This window comes from Adiantum capillus-veneris, chromosome 20, assembly GCF_014529385.1.
Source record: "Adiantum capillus-veneris isolate H3 chromosome 20, ASM1452938v2, whole genome shotgun sequence".
Classification (NCBI taxonomy): domain Eukaryota; kingdom Viridiplantae; phylum Streptophyta; class Polypodiopsida; order Polypodiales; family Pteridaceae; genus Adiantum; species Adiantum capillus-veneris.
This window is the reverse complement of record NC_140950.1, coordinates 107,584,923-107,600,605: the sequence shown is the minus strand read 5'-3', so window position 1 is coordinate 107,600,605 and position 15,683 is coordinate 107,584,923.

Here is a 15,683-nt window from a genome sequence, read left to right as displayed (position 1 = left end):
CTTCTGGAAAATAGGAATCAAGCAAGCCATTGGGCTGCTAGTGGATGCTCATTGGATCCCTTGGTAGACTGTCCAATAGTCTTCTAGGGAGCTTAATTGGTTCTTTTATCAAGCATTTAAAAATTGATTAGACTAATTTTACTCTAGCCTAATTCTCATTGGTCCACCTCTATGGCCATCCAATAGGATTTGAGGGGTGATTGGGGCAGCTGGCTAGGAGCCTGCCATGTGTCCATTCTTCCCTTTGGGGACAGCTTGGAAGTGTGTGTATGTGTTTCTCTCTCATCCCCTACCATTAGGGCTCACCCCCTCCTTCCTAGGGATGTAGGAAGACTTTTTAGTCTTCCCATAGGCATCCAATATTTTCCACCTTTGGCCATTCGACTTATTAGTTAATTTTTGGAACCTTAGCCTATGGAAGTCTTAATGGAGCTGAACTTTAGGTCTTTTAAGCCCCATTGAATCACATTGCTCTTTTACAGACTGTCTCTCTTTGGATCCCTATTTTCCCTCCTTTGGGATCCCTGCTGAGATCGGTCTGGCAGCCTTACCAATATTCTAGCTTTTATTCCTCTGGTACCTTCCCATATTAAATGATCACCTTAACATGAGAAAATCCTTTGGTAGAATTAGATATTAGTTTTTATGACAAAAACTTTGGTTGATAAACTTATTGCTTTGGACTTGATTACATTGTCAATGGTTTGGCTTTTGATGTAGAGGATGTGCAGGAAGTTTTATGGGGACTTGTTGAAGGTAAAGTCAACTTGCAAGGCTGATCTGCTTCAATGTTTGCTTTAGCTTTACCTTTTTCTTCTATGGTTGGGTGCTCCCTTTTTGCATGGATTTGAGATGCTTCTGGGACCTTTATTGCTGAAGCTTTCTTTTATGCTTGTTGACATAAGACGTCCATCTAGCTTTTTGTCAAGACCAAACTCTCGTTGATGTGATAGGAGTCAATTATGTGGAAAGTGTCGTTGAGCTTCCAGTACTCAACTTGAGTACGGCTTCTGCCACCTTAAAGCTAAGAATTGGTGTTGTAGAACTGATGTACACTATTTATTCTATCTCAATGATTAAGGGCTTTCCCATCATTATCCACGTGCCATGAGTTAGATTATGTGTAGCTTAAGGATGTATCACAACCAAACATGTGATTTTGAGTCCGATTTTGGCGCAAATGCTAAATTTGATCACTGTAGGAGAAAATTCATCTTTCGCCTTATCCTTGTCCTTGTTTTGATCTTGATTTTGTCGAAAATTTGATGTGGATCTTGGTAGCACTGCTTCTTCATCTGCTTTCACTTGTGCATTTTTTGGAGTCATCTTCTTCAAAATTTGTTTTGTCGATTCTTCAGTTATGTTAATGATGACGTATTATCGTGGTTGCTCTTCTTCCTTCGTTTGTGCTTTTGCACCATGCTTCATGACGTTGTTTTTCTCACCTATTCTGCTTTCATACTCTCAATTTTCATTAGCTTCCTTCAACACCTTTATCATAAAAATAAGGAGTTATGTCGTCATAGCCATCCTCATCACAAAACATCGTAGCCGTTTTATCATTTACGCACACATCTAGAGTAGCCAATATCTGGTCCCAACCAAAAGGTCCAAATAAATATTCTGGAAATGGTTCTCAAATGTAGAGGCTTTGTCTTCCATTGATCTCTCTAAGATGCAATCTTCTTTCCTCTGGCTCCCCCATTCGGGCACTCCACACATCCAAATATGCGCTTTTTCATGCAACCTAGGTATTTCATTTTCATGGACCACAGTAGAGTCAAAGTCTTCCACAGGAGTTCAATTAACATCTCTATAGCTATGGTCCTTGGTGATGACCCTCATTGTCATGCCCGTATGCCTCAAATAAAGGTAGTCATAGCCCCAATCTTGCACCATTTTGAGTTGACACATGAATGGTCTCCCCAAAATAACATCAAAGTTGTTGCTGTTACCAAAATCCACTATGGAAAAAGTATGCTCATATTTAATCCCACAAGAGGATACGCTTGTTCAAGCATACGCAAAGGTCTTTCTACTACGAATCTGTCTGCAGATTGCAGTTTCATTCATGTTTTTCTAAGAGCTGGTCTCCTCCATTTCTCCTAGATTTCTTTGGTGGCAATGGCCACTCGAGCCCCGCTATAGCGATCATTTTTATGTCTTTGTGTTCCATGGGCAAAGTGGTGTTACTCTCTTCTCCTTCACAATAATCTCCCTCCTTGTTTACAGGTATTGGTTTTGCTTTTAGTTTCTCTGATGGAGTTTTACCCATGTTTTCATCTATAGGAATAACCTAAAGAGGAATTTTCAATCCCTTCTTCTTTAGATATTTTCTCACTTCCCCCCATAGCTCGTTGTCTGTCTCATCTTCTTTTGCAACTTCATATTTTGCGAAGCGAAGCAAAGCCAACACTCAACTTTTGTTTTGAAGAGGGTCTGTTCTGCTCGATTTTTGCCATCCTAGGACTCCATGTTTTGTGAAGGCGAAGAGATGTGGTCTAATTTTCAGCAACTCTAAGAGAGAAAGTGTGCATTGTATAGGAGAAGACATCAATTTGTGCAAGCTTTTGGTATCCATCATTTTTGGTGTGGCTTTCCACTAAGATGATACCAATCTACCCCTAGATTTCATTTCATGTTCTCATATGAAAGATGACAAAGTCTGTAGAGAGTGTCTCTTTAAATGATATAGACTCAATATCTCCGTATAGAGATTGTATGTCTCCTTGGTAGAACTCATGATCCATATTGATTTTAGTGATAGGTGGCGACTGTAAAGTAGTACTACCATCTTTGCCATTTCTGCTTGTTTCCCACAAGGATTGTGGCCTTGGCTCTTCCACTTATGGAATAGGCTGTATCTCTTGAGACTTAGCTACATCCACCATGTTAGCTGCTTCCCTCATATCCAAAGGTGTTTGATTCCTAGTTTTCATTGGTTCACTCGTTTAGTTTTCATTGTGCGCACTTTCCTCCTTTTCAGGTATTGACACTAACAGTTTGGGAATATTCAATGTTTTCATTGTGCGCACTTTCCTCCTCCTTTTTAGGTATTGACACTAACTGTTTGGGAATATTCAATGTTTTTGGTTCCATTCGAGCTTGGGCTCCTCTATGAATTGCTTGCACATTTGCAATCGCCTTTTCTCGACTTCTGGATGCAGATACGTCAATCAACTCTGATCTAAATTCTGATTGTTTTTAAGTCTTGCCTCATAGGCTTGCATCATAGCATCCAAATGCTCGTTAACTTTATCTACCAAGATTGAAGCACCACATGATATTTTGGATGATTTTTCTTTCTTTGTTTGTTCCTTGTTTTCCTTTTCTTGTTTCAGCTGCTCCCTGGTTTGTTGTAGCTCGATTTCTAGAGTGATTTTGTCTTTCAGCCTTTTTGCTTTCATTTTGTCTCGTTTACCTTTCCATGATTTTCTTCTAGTCCTCACTGATAAGCTCGTAAATTTTCTTTGAACAAACAATTTGCATTCGTCCTCCATGGGTCCGTTTTTGGTAGCTTCTTGAACTTGAGCTCGAGTCATCACATTTATAGGAATTATGGGTTCTATCTCTGATCTGCTTGAAGAAGACATCACTCCTACAACATTCATTGTTGCTTTTCCCTTGTTGTTTGGATGTTTTGGACAATTAAGAATGAGATGTGTAACAACACATTCTAAATAATATCCAAAAATCTCTACATTCTTTGCTTGATGAGGACAATTTCTTGGCCAATGGTTGCCTCCACTCTCGTAGCATGGTCCTACTTGTTGCGTAGCTAGAGGTGCCACCAATGATGGATGTTCTTGCCTAGTAAGAATGGTCTTTAATCCATACTCTTGATTGGATATGAACATCAATGTGTTCTTCTCCACGGAGTAATGGTTTTTCATTAGTTGAGGCGCATACTCAACTGGTTGAATGTAGTTGACTACTACTCTACCATCGTTCAAAAGAGGCGGTTGTTGCCCTTTGCGTACATTGTGGTCTTGACTGAGTGTTACACCATGGGGTGGGTTGAACATCTCCACAAGTCTCACACCTTTCCATAGGTTGTTGTCATTCATTTAGGTTTTGTCTGTAGCCTTGGTTTATTCTCCTCACCACTTCTTCAACCACTAGATCAATGCTCAACACGGTAGGAGTTTTAAAATCCTGCTTTGCTATGGATTCGCTCATCGTAGGAGAGACACTACTAGTCACATTTTTTGCATCGTCTGTCACCTCTCCATAGGCCTTACAATTGTCAACTAGATATAGAGCTTCTCCTGTGACTTGCTCAAATGTTGTACACGCTTTCAAATGTAGGTCATTTTGAGAGTCTCATTCCTCAAGCCTCTATGAAGAGAATTGATAACCTCTCATCTTGTGGAAACTCTCGTGCGGGACATCTCTTTATGTATTGTTTGAAGAGAAAGCAATGCTTCCTTCACTTTTTTGTCCGCTTTTTGTTTAAAAGTGCAGATTTGTGACACCGTGCTGTGCTTGATCCCCCTTTTGGAGAACTCCTCTGCAAATTCACGTAGGAGTTGTTCTATGTGTGGAAAATCATCTTTGTTCAGTGAGACTGAAACTGAGTCAAGGCCTTTCCTTCCAATGTCAGCCCAAATCCCTCGTACTGGGTGTGAAAATTTGCAATCTATTCAGCTCTCAAAACTTGCTGGAAGACTGAGACAATAGCATATGGATCCCCTGACCCATTGTACTTTGTCTTGACACATTTGGCCACTTGAGATTGTCTCATTTGTCGTGGTTCAATCACTAATCTGACCAATTTTGGGTCTCTTACAAAGACGTCTCTCGCTCTTTCTTCTCATCTCGGAGAAAATCCCGTTGGAATCCTCTTTGATATATGCTCTGGCCTTGTTTTTGGATGAAAGTAAGTAGAGAATGGAGTACCCTTGTATGTATGTCTTTCTAGTCAATTGGATCAACAAGTTTGTACTCTTGTCCATACTTATCTACCATCAAAAGTTGCACTCCTTAGGCATCTGTATACGTGAATGCATAGAGATTCTTATGGTCTATCAACTCTCTAGCATTTGTTTCTACACACTTGTAGAAGGTATGTTGATCGCCCTTTGTGAACCTATGCAACTCTTCATGAGCGTAATTCATTAGAATTCTCATGGATTCATTGGTTTTGATGAATCCGACATTGGGTTTGTTGATTAATGGATGCCTCTCCTCTAGGTCTTTATCAATTATCACTCTCAAAGGTGTTGCAAGATTTCTTGGTGTTTGTATGTCTCTAAGTTGAGTAGAAAAACCTGATGGTGGATGATTTGTCATGATAAAGGCTCTCTCACTACCCTCAAGATAGTCTTGGACAAGCCCACCTTGTCTTAGTGCAACTTGTCCCTTTTTCTCCCTCTTCAGATCTCTCAAAAGTCAAGTATGTGTCACCCTTTGGTCTTTGGAAGCTTGTTCTGCAGTCGTTTTTGCCAAAATATGGTTTTCAGCCCTTTATCCCTTGATATTTTCATCCCAATTTGATGGTGATGGTTTCCTTACCTTACTCCTATGTGATGGAAAGAAACTAGGAACAAAAATGAATAAGACAATGAAATAAAAGTGCTACCAAAAAACGGTACAACACTCTGAAAGTAATGAAAAAACCTAAGAATGCAATGCTTTTGGCTATCTTGCTCACAACCCTCTTTACCTCTCAAGAATAGATCTAGCAAGTACCCGAGTTCTAGACGCTATCAAACACTAAACCTCATGTCTAGCTGCTTTAATACTAAGGTGTAAATGGAATGGAAAGACAAATCTTTACAAAAGCACGCTCTAAATACACACTATTAGCCATATTGTAAAAGCCTCGAGATCTACGACCTACACGATTAGCCTGTTAAAAAGAAAGGAGAAAAAAAGTGATACTCGCTGCTTCTCTTATCGACGTTATATTTCTTTGCATTGGCTTGGCAGTCAAAGGGTGTGTTGTGGCAGGGCTCTCTCTCTCTCTCTCTCTCTCTCTCTCTCTCTCTCTCTCTCTCTCTGAAACCCTAAGCGGGTGCATATGATTTTAGGGTGGTACCCTTTATCAGTTGATGTATCTGACTAGGTTATTGTTTGATGCCATGGCTTGGAAGGAGAATGGCTCTCAATATAACTTGTTTTGGTTTCTTAATTCATATCTCTACTCACTATTGTGAGTTTTGGGGGGAAAAAAGGCTAATAGGTGTTATGACCTTAAACAAATAAACACGGAGTTTTGGTTTTGAAATAAAGTGGGAAAACCAAGGCTCTAACCGGTCATAATCTAAGAATTGTTTTTTAGATATAAAGAAAAGCCTCTTCATTTGGGGGGTGTATAAGATGGAGCTATTTCCTCTAGATTTATATGCATATGGAGTGAGAAGGAGGTAAACTTTGGAGAAAGATCTCACATACTTTGATAAGTAATCATTAAACCTTTGAATATTAAGATTCTTTATGGAGCTTAAGAATAAAGGAAAGATATTTGACTTTTCAAAATCATTTATATAAAAACAATCCTTGAATAGTTAATCTACTCGTTTGGGTGACATCGATAACAAGTAACAAGTCTTTTGAAGCTTGCAAAATGCATTAAGGGCTAACGAACACTTTCCTAATTTTTGTATATATGTAGATGATGATCTCTCTCTCTCTCTCTCTCCCTCCATCCATCCACAGGATGGTTGTTGTTCAAAAAAGATCAAAGATCTTTAGCTTATAGATTTACACATCACTTTTTGAATGGAATTTCATTCTATCACTTGTATACAAAATCTGAAAACTACTTATGTTTGTGTACAAATCAGTTATCGTCTGTTATTATCAATAGTCATTTGAAATGGTTTAATTATTTAAATGTGGTTATCTTTGGTAAAAATAAATAAGAAAACACACACACACACACACACACATGCACTTCCATCATAAATGCTACTCTCATTAATCACCCTAACCCTAGCAAAAACACATGTAGACTCAAGAAGAGGCCAATATTTTACAAACATCCCAGCTAGGGCCGTGATAACATGCACACAAAGGAGAATGTTTGATGATGTGATGAGTGCCAACAATGTAACAATGTTCTAGGTCAGCCCGACATCTAAATGTGGCATCATAGTATTTGATCATAGAAAAAAAGAAGAGACAATTGCACTATTTTTGTATGGGTATAGTGTCTTTGAATCCATACTACCCATTGAGATTGTATCAATAGACAATGGATATGTGGAAAGCACAAACAAGGTATTCTGCATCATTCTTACCTAGATAGCTGATAAAAAATAGATCGAATATGTCGGTCCAATTTTGCAACCATTTGTTTCGTTGGAATCTCGAGAGATGCTCGTATGCTGTGAAGGGGAAAAGGGAGGGAATCGACACTTGCAGCGGGAGAAAAAGTGGGAAAACTCTCTCTCTCCCCCCTTCTCTCTCTCCGAGGAGTCAGAATTCCCGCTCAATGGTAGAGGAGCTGCAGATGACGATGATATAGGACAACATGACAGCCAAGGCAAATTAGGCACGTTGTGGTGCAACTTCTCCTCCCTCAGCTGCCCATGGTTTGCCAGGTTTCCTCTGTGCATGGGGTCAGAGCGCGAGGGAGGGAAAGTTTGCGAATGAAGATGCAAGGAGGAGAGTGAACTCACGAGGTCACATGAAGGATATAGAGTTCGTTCTGTGTGTGTGTGTGTGTGTGTGTGCAGTGGCCAAAACCTGCATGCGTCTCAAACACACGCTGTTATGCTTGTGCATGAGCTTCACAGACAGAATGAGGGGGTGAGAAGAAAGGGGAGGCTATCCACCCTTTTGTCCTGCGTCTCTCCACCGTTTTGCACTACGCATGTCTTTATCTACTTTGCTTCATTGCAAGTCGTGCATCACGCCTCATTTGGGTGTCCTTGCTTGGTACACATCAGAGGACAGATGTGGGGGGAGAATTCCAGCCACGCACATGACGAGGCTTGAGCATAAGGAGGGGAGGATGAAGGGGACCAGGGATCTATGCAGAGGCAGCAGTGAACCCCCCCCCCCCCCCCTCTCTCTCTCTCTAGCAGTGTTGCTGCATGCGACATGGACGAGAACATGTGCATATTGAGGTGGCACTGCAAACATGAAGGGTGGCATGCCTCCATTGTCATCTTTGTCGCAAAGATCTTAGAGACGAGAGGTCTGCTACGAGGTGCGGAGCAAAAGCGATGGCCGCAGGAACCAGAGAGAAGCGGTAGGCTTTACTTTTCCTAAGGTTAATGAGAGGAATCTCCAAGATGAATCAATGAATAAGTTCAAATTATACCCAGTATGTCCAATCCTTGCCACAATATGAACTAGTATGTTGGTTCCTAAGTGGCTTATAAGAATGTAGTGGAAATTATTGGAAAATGAGGTGAAAAATTTTATGGGCTTTTTTGGATCACGGCTATGTTGGCCTGCTCCCTTGCCTCAAGAGTGGGGAGTCTTGAAGGAGGAGGGTTGGCAGGGGATAGAGTTGCACTTGAGGAGAGCAATGACACGGTTTGGAGGTGGCCTCTCAACGTTGGGTAGGGATTGGCCCTTGGTGGGGTCCCTTGACTGCCCAACCTCTTAGCCTTGTGTGAGTGTTGCTAGAAGTTCTTTTTTTTTTGGGAAGCACCCCACCCACCCTCATGTGGGGTCGTCCATAGCTCAACAAGATCTTGGATCGTGGTATGACTCGACTACTGGCCAATAGAGCCTTAGAACGGCTAGGCAAGTGGTCCCTGCGGACCTGCGAGTCTAGTTTGAGTGGAAAGCATCACACTTGCCAACATAATAAAACTTCTATAAATTGCATACCGAGGAAGTGTAAAACTCCCTCATGGTCTTGATGGATTGGTTCTCCCCTCTGAACAAGCGGTGGGGTAAGCAATGGAGTGAATCAATATGGATGACAATCGTGAAGAACATTTGGTGCCCTCAATGATCGCACGGGATGAAGGTATTTTTATGGAAGACACTATGGGGAGCCTTACCAATTGGGGTGAAGGTCCTAGCTAGAGGTATTGGGATAAATAGATGCACGCAATGCATAACTGCTAGTAAGGATCTCCCTCACCTTTTCAAGGAGTGCCCGATGATATGTTGCCTGGCAAGAAAGATTTGCAAACGGGTTCAAAAGACATGGAAGATTGGCTTCTTCAATAATGATCTCTTTTTGGGTGGAAAGGTGTTCAAGAGCCAAGTGCTTCTTATCAGGACACAAATTGTTAGATTTTGCTACTTCAAGCACGTATGGAAGGCCAGGAATTGTCGACTCTTTGAGAACGCCCTTGAACCCGAGCCGCTAGGTTCACGAAGATCATACAAGAAAGCAAGGAAGAAATTGTGTGCCATTGCCATTGAAGGAAGCACAAACAGGTGCTCGTTGAGGATTTTTTGTTGAAGGAGGACCCAACAATGAAGGGGAAAGAGGTCCCATCGGTGTCGCAACTCATGGACTAAAGCAATGCTATGCTGCAAGTTGCAATGGGGAGGGTCATGGTAGAGGTGAAGCGGTTGGGTGTACAACCATTGCCACACATTCTATCCAAGATGTTCCTCTGTTGGAAGATGTAGCTCCAGAGCCAAGCCAAGGTGCGCAACAACCGCCTGTCATGGATGCTTGAGAGTCAGTTACTGCCTGCATCATCGCCTACATCATCACTAGAAGGCTCTAGAAGAATCTAGAAGATTTTGGAAGGTTTTAAAAGTATCAAGGAGATTCTAGAAGTTTCTGAAGCGTGGAGAAGATTTCGAAAGAATCTAGAAGTTTCTAGAAAGTTGAAGAAGGATCTAGAAGGTTCTAGAAGAAATAGAAGGATCAAGAAGTTTCTAGAAGCATTGAGAACATTTTGGAAAAATCTAGAAGTTTCTAGAAAGCTCTAGAAAGTTGAAGAAGGATCCAAAAGTTCTAGAAGAACTAGAAGGATCAAGAAGTTTCTAGAAGATTCTAACCTCCTCAAGAAGAACCTAGAAAGTTCTAACCTCCTCAAGCACCAGTATAAATAGGGGTCTTGGGCCACAAGCCCCTCAGTCTTGCCAACACCAAACTGGAGGCTCCTATGAGGAAATCCCTCTTCTAGTTATTGTCTTATGTTCAAGTCGTATCCTTGCAATTAAGCTCTGTCTTGTACTCGAGTCATGTAATCCAAGTCTTGTATTAAGCTCTCTTAATAACATATTAAGTCTTGTAATCAAGATTAAGCTTATCATCAAGTCCCAAGTTCTTGTACATTGTGAGCGCCTCCTCTTGATCTCTTCTAGCTCTATACGTGCTCATAACAGATTGGCAAGATTTACATCTCTTAATCTTCTCAAGCCATCATGGAGCCGATGATGGAAGGTGTCATCAACGCATTGCAAAGCATCCAAGCTCAGTTACAAGAACTTTGCAAGAGTAACGCTCAACTTCAAGTAGGGCAACCCCTAATCTTGGGACTGGCGTTGCAAAATCTTCAACATCAAATTCAAGAGCTTCAAGAGACAAGCACACATCAAGTACAAGCTCCAAGATCCAACTATTCTCAACAACATAAGGAGCCGAAGGTTAGCATGCGTGAAAAATTTGATGGAACTAGATCAAAGTTTAGAGGTTTTCTCCAACAAGTGCGTCTCTTCATTTGAATACCGAGTGTTATCCAGATGATGCCTCTCAAGTAGGCATTATTGGGACCCTCCTCTCGGGTACGACTCTCTCTTGGTTTGCTCCCTTACTTGAAAAAGAATCTCCTTTCCTTCATGACTTTGAAGCTTTTGTGTGGGAGTTTTCTGCAACCTTTGGGGATACTGATAGAGCAAGGGTTGATGAAACCAAACTTAGAAATCTCTGCCAAGGATCAAAACCTGCATCCGTCTATGCATCCAAATTTCAACATCTCACTTGTGATTTGACTTGGTATGAGGAATATTTCATTAGCCAATTTTGGTGGGGATTAAAGGATGATATAAAAGATCTTTTATTGACTATGCCAAAGGTTCACACACTAAGCGAGTTCATCTCTCAAGCAATAGAATGTGATAATCGACTATTTGAGAGACGAAAAGAGAGGCGTCTTGGGGCACCATTGAGATCCTGATCAAAAGTGACACATAATGGCTACACACCTCAATAGGGCCATGAATCAAGCATTGAGCCCATGCAAATTGATTCAACATGGTTTCAACCTCTCTCAGCCCAGGAGAAGCAAAGGCAATGCATTAATGTCTTATGTATGTATTGCGGAGAGTAGGGGCACATTGTTCAACAGTGTCCAAGGAAGAGAAGGATGAAGGATCATTGTGCAATGGCCTCAACATGTTAGGAAAACATAGACGTCCAACCCCAATAGAGACCAACCGGTTCGACAAAAGACAAGCAAAAGAAGGTCTCTCTTCCCGCTGATTCCATTTCAAGTTTTATGCTACCAATCAAGATCCATATGCTGAGTAGGCACATGGATTGTGAAGCATTACTAGATTCAGGCACAATGATGTGCTTCATGGACAAAGAATTTGCAAAAGAACAAGGCATACCACTTGTGGAGAAGTCTAATCTAGCAATTGTAGAAGTCATTGATGGTCATCCCCTCGCTTCAAGGGATGTCAGGTATGAAACTCGCCCCATAGAAGTAACATTGAAGGAGCATGTTTCAAGAATAGTGTTCAATATTATACAAAGCCCAAGCAGTCCAATTGTTATTGGGCTACCGTGGCTTGAATTAAATAATCCTAACGTCGATTGGAGGGCTTGGAGAATTGAACCACAAAGAGTCCAAAAGAAGAAGGGAAGGCATAATAGGCCTATATATCTTGGAGCCAAGGTCTTCATGCGTGCAACCAAAAAGTACCCAACTTTCCTGATATTTGCAACACCAACCGACACGTCGACAACAAAAATCATGGAGGCATTGCCACATCAATATCAAGATTACAGTGATGTTTTTGAGAAGAAGAATGCAGACCTCTTACCGGAGCATCGGCCCTATGATTATGCTATAGAGCTTCAGGAGGGAACCTAACCCCCTTTTGGCCCAATATACAAGCTATCTCAAGATGAATTGGTAGAATTACGAAAAAATATTGATGAGAATCTTGCTAAGGGTTTCATACAACATTCAAAGTCCCAGCAGGAGCTCCAATACTCTTTGTAAAAAAGGACGGAACTCTCCGGATGTGCGTGGATTATAGGGGGCCTGAACAAGATCACCATCAAGACACACTATTCCCTTCCCTTGATCCAGAGCTTCTTGAGTGCCTTGGCAAGGCAAGAATATTTACAAAAATAGACCTTCGTGGTGGTTACAACCTAGTCAAAATCAAAGAAGGTGATGAATGGAAGACAGTCTTTTGCACAAGGTATGGCCACTTTGAATATACCGTCATGCCATTTGGTCTCACAAATGCCACAACAGTTCTTCAACATTTAGTGAGCGACATCTTTTGGGAGTATTTGGATTATTTTGTGGTAATATACTTGGATGATATCTTGATATTTTCCAAGGATCAAGAAGATCATGAGCACCATGTACGATTAGTGCTTGAAAAGCTTCATGCATCAGGGCTATATGGAAAGTTAAAGAAGTGCTCTTTTCATCAATCTAAGGTGGGATTTCTTGGTTATGTTATCTCTGAAAAAAGGAATCTCCATGGATTTAAAGAAGGTTCAAACCATCCTTGATTGGGAGACACCCACCTCGGTAAGAGATGTTCAATGTTTCCTCAGTTTTGCAAATTTCTATTGTATCTTTATACATGGATACTCCAAGGTGGTTATAGCACTCACAAGGTTGACAGGCCATAATAAGTTTTTTTGGGACTCAGAGGCCGCAAAAACTTTTCAGACTCTCAAGCAAGCTTTCACGACCGCACCCATTCTAATTCACGTAGATCCTACAAAGCCTTTCATCCTAGAAACAGACGATTCAGATTTTGCCCTTGTGGCGCTATTCTATCCCAAGTAGGAGAGGATGGTCAAGTACATCCAGTGGCTTTTCATTCCCGCAAGTTCTCAGCAGCTGCAAAAATCAATTATGAAATCCATGACAAAGAGGTCTTAGCAATCATCGACTCCTTCGACACTTGGCGTCACCTACTTGAAGGAGCTCCTCATAAGATCACTGTCTATACAGATCACAAGAATTTGGAATACTTCATGGCATCCCGCTTCTTGAATCGTCGCCAAGCCAGGTGGAGTGATATCCTATCAAGGCTTGATTTTCTTATCTCTTATAGGCCTGGCCGTCAACAAGGTAAGCCAGATGCCTTATCAAGAAGATCCTACCTTGCACCTAGAGAAGGCGACGTAGCATTTGATCAACAAGAGTTAGTGATTTTGAAACCTGAGCAGCTTAAGCTAAACGCCACCATGAGCCAAGCTCCTGAAGATTCTGCTTTTCTTTCTAAGGTGAAGATGCAAATTGCCAAAGACCCACTTTCTCAGAATATTAGACAACAACTACAAGGACAAGAGGTTAATGAGGACTTTTAAGAAATTGATGGACTAATTTACTATAAGGGTCTTCTCTATATTCTGCCAGGACCAACATGCTTGGAGGTACTTCAACAACGACATAATCTCCCATCAGCAGGGCATTTTGGGGTCAATAAGACAATTGAGCTTCTCTCCCGTGACTTTTGGTGGCCTCAAATGTGGAAGCTTGTCAAGGAGTATGTAGGCACTTGTAACACTTGCAATAGATCAAAGGCCCCTCGTCATCGTCCTCATGGGTTACTCCATCCCTTGCCCATTCTAAGCAAACCATGTTCATCCATCTCCATGGATTTCATTATAGAGCTACCCGTGGATCGGTTTAAAAAAATGGCACACTTCATTCCAACCACTAAAACCATCACCGGTGAAGGTACGACCAAACTCTTTCTATAGCATATCTATCGTTATCATGGATTATCAGATGTCATTGTTTTTGATCGAGGCCCACAATTCATCTTTTGGAAAAGCGTATTCAAGCTACTCGGAGTACAAATTAGCCTCTCCTTAGCCAATCACCCACAAAGTGATGGACAAACAGAGAGAGTAAATCAAGTTTTGGAAAAGTATCTCCGTTGTACTATCAATTATCACTAGGATAATTGGGTCGAGCTCCTACTGCTAGCAGAATTCTTCTATAATAACAGTTTTCATGTCTCCACTCGTCACACTCCATTCTTTGCTAATTATGGTCAACATCCCAAACAGGATATCCACATACACCATCAAGTCAAGAATCTAGCTGCTATTCATCTTACACAATAGTTATCTGCAATTCACAAGGAACTTACAATTCATATCAAAGAAGCTCAATCCAAGTATAAGGAAAGTGCAGATCTCTATCACATGCAACATCCAAAATACAAAGAAGGGGATAATGTGTGGCTCCTTTGGCGTGATCTGCGTTCATCTCATCCCTGTCAAAAGCTCGATTATCGAAGGCTTAGCCCGTTTAAAACCTATCGACTCCAGTTGCCCTCATCCATGAAAATCCATCGTGTCTTTCATGTCTCAGTCCTAGAACCTTGTCACACATATAAGATCCCAGAAAGAGCCCTACAACCACCTCCTTCGGTTGAGATTCAAGGACATGACAAATATGAGGTCAAGAAAGTCCTAGATTCTCAACTTTTGCATGGCTGGTTATAGTACTTGGTGCATTGGAAAGGCTATGATGTCAGTGAACGAACCTGTGAACTAGCACATAATCTTCAGCATGCATCTCTCAAAGTCCAAGAGTTCCATCAACAACATCCATGGAAACCCAAGTCAAGGAATACCACCGCTCCTCGTGGAACTCGTCGCTAGAGGAGGGCGTAATGTCATGGATGCTTGAGAGTCAGTCGTTGCCTGCATCATCACCTGTGTCATCGCCTACATCATCACTAAAAGGCTCTAGAAGAATCTAGAAGGATCTAAAGATTTTAGAAGGTTCTAAAAGTATCAAGAAGATTCTAGAATCTTAGAGAAGATTTTGAAAGAATCCAGAAGTTTCTGGAAAGCTCTAGAAAGTTGAAGAAGGATCTAGAAGGTTCTAGAAGAACTAGAAGGATCAAGAAGTTTCTAGAAGCTTGGAGAAGATTCTGAAAGAATCTAGAAGTTTTTGGAATTATCTAAAAAGCTGAAGAAGGATCCAGAAGGTTATAGAAGAACCAGAAGGATCAAGAAGTTTCTAGAAGATTCTAACCTCCTCAAGAAGAACCTAGAAAGTTCTAACCTCCTCAAGTAACCTCCTCAAGCACTAGTATAAATAGGGGTCTTGGGCCACAAGCCCCTCAGTCTTGCCAACACCAATTATGAGGCTCCTATGAGGAAATCCCTCTTCTAGTTCTTGTCTTATGTTCAAGTCTTGTCCTTGCAATCAAGCCTTGTCTTGTACTCAAGTCATGTAATCCAAGTCTAGTATCAAGCTCTCTTAATAAAGTATTAAGTCTTGTAATCAAGATTAAGCTTATCATCAAGTCCCAAGTTCTTGTACATTGTGAGCGCCTCCTCTTGCTCTCTTCTATCTCTATACGCGCTCATAACACCACCAATGCAAGCTTGCTATCGTGACCAAGGAGAAGAAGCTGAAGGCATCAGGGAAGGCTCCAAAGGCCCAAAAGACAAAACAGGTAAGTTGAAGATGGGTTTACCTATTAGTGTCTTGGTTTACCTCTGAGTGCCCTATTTTACGTGTCATGGCTTTCCTACATATTTTTTATGTTGCAAATTGTGCACTCTATGAGTGTTTATGTTTGCAAAT